This window comes from Bubalus kerabau, chromosome 1, assembly GCF_029407905.1.
Source record: "Bubalus kerabau isolate K-KA32 ecotype Philippines breed swamp buffalo chromosome 1, PCC_UOA_SB_1v2, whole genome shotgun sequence".
NCBI lineage: Eukaryota > Metazoa > Chordata > Mammalia > Artiodactyla > Bovidae > Bubalus > Bubalus kerabau.
In genome coordinates this window covers 117,510,397-117,516,585 of record NC_073624.1, presented here as the reverse complement: position 1 = coordinate 117,516,585, position 6,189 = coordinate 117,510,397, and the positions used below count along the sequence as shown (strand labels likewise).

Here is a 6,189-nt window from a genome sequence, read left to right as displayed (position 1 = left end):
CATCATATTTAAGTATCCACAACAAGTCCCCACTTCTCAATACAGTTGAGAAATTTTCTAGGGCAATTTTAAGTCTTTTTAGAAACTCGGTAAATCAGTTGATATTTAAATGATTGAAAAAGTATCAGTTTTGTTTAATAGATGTCACCTGATGCTTTATTGTACTTCAGTGAGAATGCTGCTGCTGCTGCTGCTAAGTCGCTTCAGTCGTGTCCGACTCTGTACGACCCCAGAGACGGCAGCCCACCAGGCTCCCCCGTCCCTGGGATTCTCCAGGCAAGAACACTGGAGTGGGTTGCCATTTCCTTCTCCAATGCGTGAAAGTGAAGTCTCTCAGTCCTGTCCGACTCTTAGCGACCCCATGGACTACAGCCTACCAGGCCCCTCGTCCATGGGATTTTCCAGGCAAGAGTACTGGAGTGGGGTGCCATTGCCTTCTCCACTTCAGTGAGAATAGTATCTCTTAAAAGTAAAAATGAAAGAATTCATCCTAGAGTTGGCGTTATTTTATTATTGCTCCTTCAGGCTAGCAAACCACTGATAACAGCCCCAGGTGTTACTCTGTCCTTTCTTGCTGACTTAAACTCAATAATTCAAGTTAAGTCTCATCCTGATATCCTCAAAAACCCAATTTGGCAGTTCTGTTATTTCCTGTCTGTACCCAATACCCTTAGCAAGTCTCCTTTGCTGAGGCCACTGCCTGCCCTTTTAGAAAAAAATTTCCTTTTTATCCATTTCTCCAAACCCACAATATTTTTCAACTGGCTTGCCTTTAGTCCTGGAAATGACTGCAGCTCTTTCAAGCTAGGGCAAAAATACACTTCTTGAAATTCTAAAATTTCTCATAAAAAGATTTTTTATTTCACCATTTACAGCCATACCAGGTCAAATTTCTGAGAAATGATTATTAATAAATCATGAAATTAGTTTATCTGAAGATAATATGATCATATTCACTGACAGGGAAAACAGGGACTATAATTCAATATCCTCAACATTTGAGGAAGGAAGTATTCTTCACAAAGCTTTCTGGTTGAAAAATACTGCATAATTTTAAGATAACAGAATCATTTTGGCAACAGGGAGAAAGAGCTTCAACAGTTCTGAGGTATGTCTTTACTCGTGCATTTTTAGAGATCTTTCATGAGGATGAAGTAACCCTTATGGAGGAAAAAAATACCAGTGTTGCTACACCTGCTGATAAAAGCAAATAGTACCAACAAAAGAACCATGATTTAAGACACTGTGAGCAGAAGGCCGAAAGATCTGATATTTGGGAACTTTAATGGTAAATTTGCTGATAAACTTGTTGTTACCTGTTTGCATGTACTGTCCTACTGTCTGTCCTAAAGAGGTTGAAAAGCACTGTGAAAACCAATGTTTTAAAAAAGAAAGATCGTGTTTTGGGGGCTTCACTGCCAGCCTCTGACTTGACGGAAAAGAGTTGCTGGGCTTAAGTAAGTCATCTTGTCACCATTTCAGTTAAATATATGACACCAGGAAGGTTGTGATTAAGGGACTGATTCCAACACCATGAAAAAGCTCTGGATTTTTCAGCACTCTTAAAACTGATTGAACCCTCCTCACATATAGTCCTGACTACATGCCTAAGACAGGCAGGGTACAGTACTGCCTGCACAAAAATGACCTGCGCAAAAGTTAACATGGAAAACATCCAAGAACAAGCACATGTGAACAATCTTCATTCTTATTTTTCTCAATCACTGAAAAACAACAACGTCCTGCACTTTCTCCTCTTTTCTTTTCCTGGGCTCCTGTACTATTACTATTTTCAAATTTCTTTTCCTGATCTTTCTGGAAAGATTCACTGCCATGCCAGACTCCTTTTTGTGGATAATGAATGCCTTGTGTTCTTTTCTTTTCTTTCAGGATCTCTTCCCCTCCCGTTACCTCCTAGATAATTTGAAAGTTTTTTTCCACATAGATGACAGTGAAAAGAGAATCTTTGAATAACCAGAGGACTAGCTCAAAGCAGCATTTCATAAGTGTAAATTTTCTTTGACATTTGCTGTTTTATCATTAACATGTACATAAATTTGGCATCCTACTTCAAAATGGATCCAAGTTTCTGTTAATCTGAGGTGTATGACATTGTTTACCAGGCATGGAAATTGATGCTACAGGAAGACGTGCTAAGCTGCTTCAGTCGCATCTGACTCTTTCTGACCCCATAGACTGTAGCCCGCCCAGCTCCTCTGTCCATGGGATTCCCCAGGCAAGAATACTGGAGTGGGTTGCCATGTCTTCCTCCAGGGGATCTTCCCGACCCAGGGATCAAACCCACTTCCCTTATGTCTCCAGCATTGGCAGGTGGGTTCTTTACCACTGGTGCCACCCAGACACTACAGAAAGACAGACCTTGATTAATTATGACTTTCAGTATTCCTATAAGCCTTTCTGTTGAAGGCTATTCTTTTTCCCATATTCACAGGAAAGTGGATATTAACAGATAGGGAGATGACATTTCCCTGAATCCCTAATTCTTCTTCCTGACTTTTACTCTTTCATCTGACTACAGAAATCTATCCTCATTTAAGGCTATTTATCATATATCATCCTTGTTAAGTTCATTTCATTGAATGTAGCCTTTTGGATCTGGATCACAGTCTTTTTCTGCAATACTTCTGCTATAATTCTATAAGATTTTAGTGTTCATGTAGACAAAATGTGGCATCCTAACATCAAATTCCCTAGACGTCTTTCACCTTATCCTTTCCTCCTCTGCACTACAGCCTTTTTCCAAAGAACACGTGTTGATGGTTCACTCAGAAATTGTGAATTCTATACTTTGCAAACAATTTTTTTCACCTCTTTCATACTGTCCTTCCAAAAAAATCTGCACAACAATTTCCACTAACTCTCCAATACCTGGATTCCCCATTTTGGTTTTATCAGTTCCATCCTGGGCTACCCTTCTTCCTTACTGAGCTTGAACTTCAGGCTTGTTCATCTAAAGTTCAACATCATCAGCAACCTGTAAAACCCAAACCTTGGAGCAGTGACACTTAGCCTTTTTTGTTTCTACATTTTTATATTTGAGAATACCAGATAAAAACCCCCTAATTCTTTGATTTGACACTACTTTAAATTCATGATTTTCAGCCTTGACTAGAACCTCAGGATCACCCTCTGTACTCGTCCTTGTTCCCTCCTCCTTTCCCCTCAAAACATATTTCAGAACTTGCACTTCCCTCAAAACTCATCTTCACTCAAATTCTATTCTTTAGTTCTGAGCAGATTTCAGTCTTCTATTTTATATTTCACCAACAGAAAAAAGATTCTCTCTTTGACTCCCTATATCCTTACTGATGAAATATACTATCCATATGGAAAAATAACTAAAAATTATTTAAATCAAAGAAAAAAGTGGAAGTGTCAACATTTAAATTATTTCAATCATTTGAGGAGTAGGGTCCTAAACCATTTAATGGGGGGCTTCCCAGGTAGCGCTAGTGGTAAAGAACCTGCCTGCCAGTGCAGGAGATGTAAGAGATGTGGGTTTGATCCCTGGGTCAGGAAGATCCCCTGGAGAAGAAATTGGCAACCCACTCCAGTATTCTTGCCCGGAGAATCCCCAGGGACAGAGTAGCCTGGCAGGCTAAAGTCTATGGAGTCCCAAAGAGTTGAACACAACTTAACAAGTAAACCACCACCAACAACCCATTTGATAGCTCAAAATATGAAAATAAACCAGATCTGATTCAAATAATTATTGACAACAGGTGTTTCCATCTTTGTATTCCTGTCTAGATAGGGACTGGACCAAAAACTACCTACTTTCGTATTTATTATTCATAAGCTATATGTATACTTTAAAGTCTGACCCAGTGCAATTAGATTTCTAAGACGGACAGCACAGAGACGGCGCCACTTTCAAGTTGAAAAAGACAGCATGTCTTTGATCACTGAGCTGGGGAGAGAACTGCTGAGACCTGATTCTCTGAAACGCATGTCTTCCAAGGCTTCGCTTTCACTTTCATCAAGACAACAATCCTCAGGTATTGTTGACAACTCGGGAACGTTGTATTTGCTGTCTTGGATGGTCTGGGCTCTGTACCTGGAAGTAATCCAAACCAGTTCCTTGTAACATTCAAGAGAAAATATTCAGCTAGTCTTTAGAAGCTATTTCCCTCCAGTAAAAGGACTCAGTATCATTAATTTTTGAATACTTTATAACAAGCCAGAGAAGTTGCAGTAATGAAAGATGTTTCTACTTACGGATTGAAAAGTCACAGAACTAATACAGATGGCTTTGCTTTTGAAAAGACTACCAGAAAACTGCAAGCTTTAAGCGAAGCTTCCAATTTATCAAGGCTCAATATTTCTTTCCTCTCTGAAATATGAAGTATAATAGTCTTGGGTAAGCAAAAAAAAAGTTTAATAAGCAGTATGTTCCATTTCATAGTCCTGATTTTTTTTTTCCAAAATCATTTTCTCCTTTGTTTTCTGTCAGAAGCAATGCATTTACATTGACTAATCCATATTACTTTTTGAGTAGATGAAACATTGCATTCTTTTTTAACTATTCTGGCAGCCAGCAAAAACAATAGACTCCAGTGAAAGACAAATTTTAGGGTCTACCGTCATAAAAGCCAAGAATCTGTCCAAAATATTGACAGCCAGGTTAAAAGTTTATGTGCAAGATTGAAAATTTTAAAAGGTGCTTAAAGCCCTTAAATCTCAACATGTCTCTGTCTTCAACACATCTTGTTATTGTTCTCAGAAGTAGCCTTCATTAGGCTCAGTCATTTTTTTGTGCTTGGAATTCCTGTTCCTGCTCCAGGGAGAGTTTCAGCAGCTCAGAGAGCTGACCTTCTTCCAGACTCCCAAGACCTGTGCTGCCACACCCTTCATCAGGTGGGAGAGGGAGCCTGTGGTCTGGAGAGGGGTGGGCACCGAGGAGCATACGGACCCTTCCCTGGGTCAGCGACCCGCCAGGGCAGCAGTCCCCCGGCAAGCACCCACTCCCCCCCACCTCTGTGTCCCTGCCTCAGCCTAACAGTCGAGCTCGGTGCCACTGCCCACGCCCACCCTCCCTCTGGCAGCAGCTCCTCCTGCAGACTCTGCTCTCCCAGCAACTCTTCAGCAGAAGCTGGAGCAAACCTCTCCGTGTTCATCATATTTTTAATTTCCAAGGTGAAAAATTGCTCTTTGATTTTTCTTTTTTCATAAGATCCCATTTTTGTCCCGTTTTTTTTTCTACCCTTGATGATATAAACTATGACTTTCTTTTGGTTCTCTGTTCCATTGATTGCTTTTGTCCACATTTCTTTTTTTCTATTTATTTTTGGCTCTGCTTCTTGAGTCGTCTTTTCTCAAATGTCCAGTTATTATCAGCATTCGTTCATGTGTGAAAATGAGAAGCTGATTGGAGGACGTGCCTAGGTGTGGAAGGTATAAACCTGGCTGTCTAACAAAGCAGAAGCAGCCTCCTAGTCCAGCATTTTAATATGTAGATGTTTATATAACACCACTGCTCTTAGCACCAACAGATACTTTATCCTGTATATGTTGTCGCTGAATCCAGAGCTCTGTGGCGTAGTTTCTCCAGGCTGCACCTGTTGCCCTGAAGGATGGATATGGTAAGGTAGTTCCCTGACTTCTCAGGGAAGTGCAGGGGAGCAGGCAAGTTCAACCAATTGACGTACAGGTACTAAACCAATCAGGTCTTGTTAGGCAAATTAGATCAATTCTTGTAGGTACTTCACCTCCTGTAGGCATTTGGATTTCTATTTCTTCTACCCAAGTCCATTAGATCTCCCCCATCATTTTGTTGTCTAAACATTTTTCGAAATCGTTCATCCATAGTTTTCTCTTTGTGTTGTCTTTATCCTTGTGGTTAATCCTTTTTTGATTCTTCACTGGTATTTTAGTGAAGTTTTTGGAGGGAGAGCTAATGGACAAGAGTGGTCAATCCGCTAAACTTAACTGGAAGGGCCCAGTAGTTAGCAGTCGATATTTCTGAAACATTGGACAGTATCACAGCATGCATATGGATGGGTTGGAGGTCATACATATTGTTATATATCATTTGCAGCATTAGAATATCATTTATGACTCTACCTTCAAAGTATGATCAAAATTTGAACACTCCAGAAGCTGTCATCCTAATCCAATGATGTCATTTTAAACCAGGACACCACCATCTGTCATGTGGACTGAAACAGT

The 6,189-nt window shown here is 40.2% G+C and overlaps 1 pseudogene; it reads right to left on the bottom strand.

Moving 5' to 3' along the window:
- Positions 1–3,894: 3,894 nt before the first annotated feature.
- LOC129653359 (cyclin-G2-like) lies at positions 3,895–4,927 on the bottom strand (annotated as a pseudogene).
- Between the last annotated feature and the right edge of the window lie 1,262 nt (positions 4,928–6,189).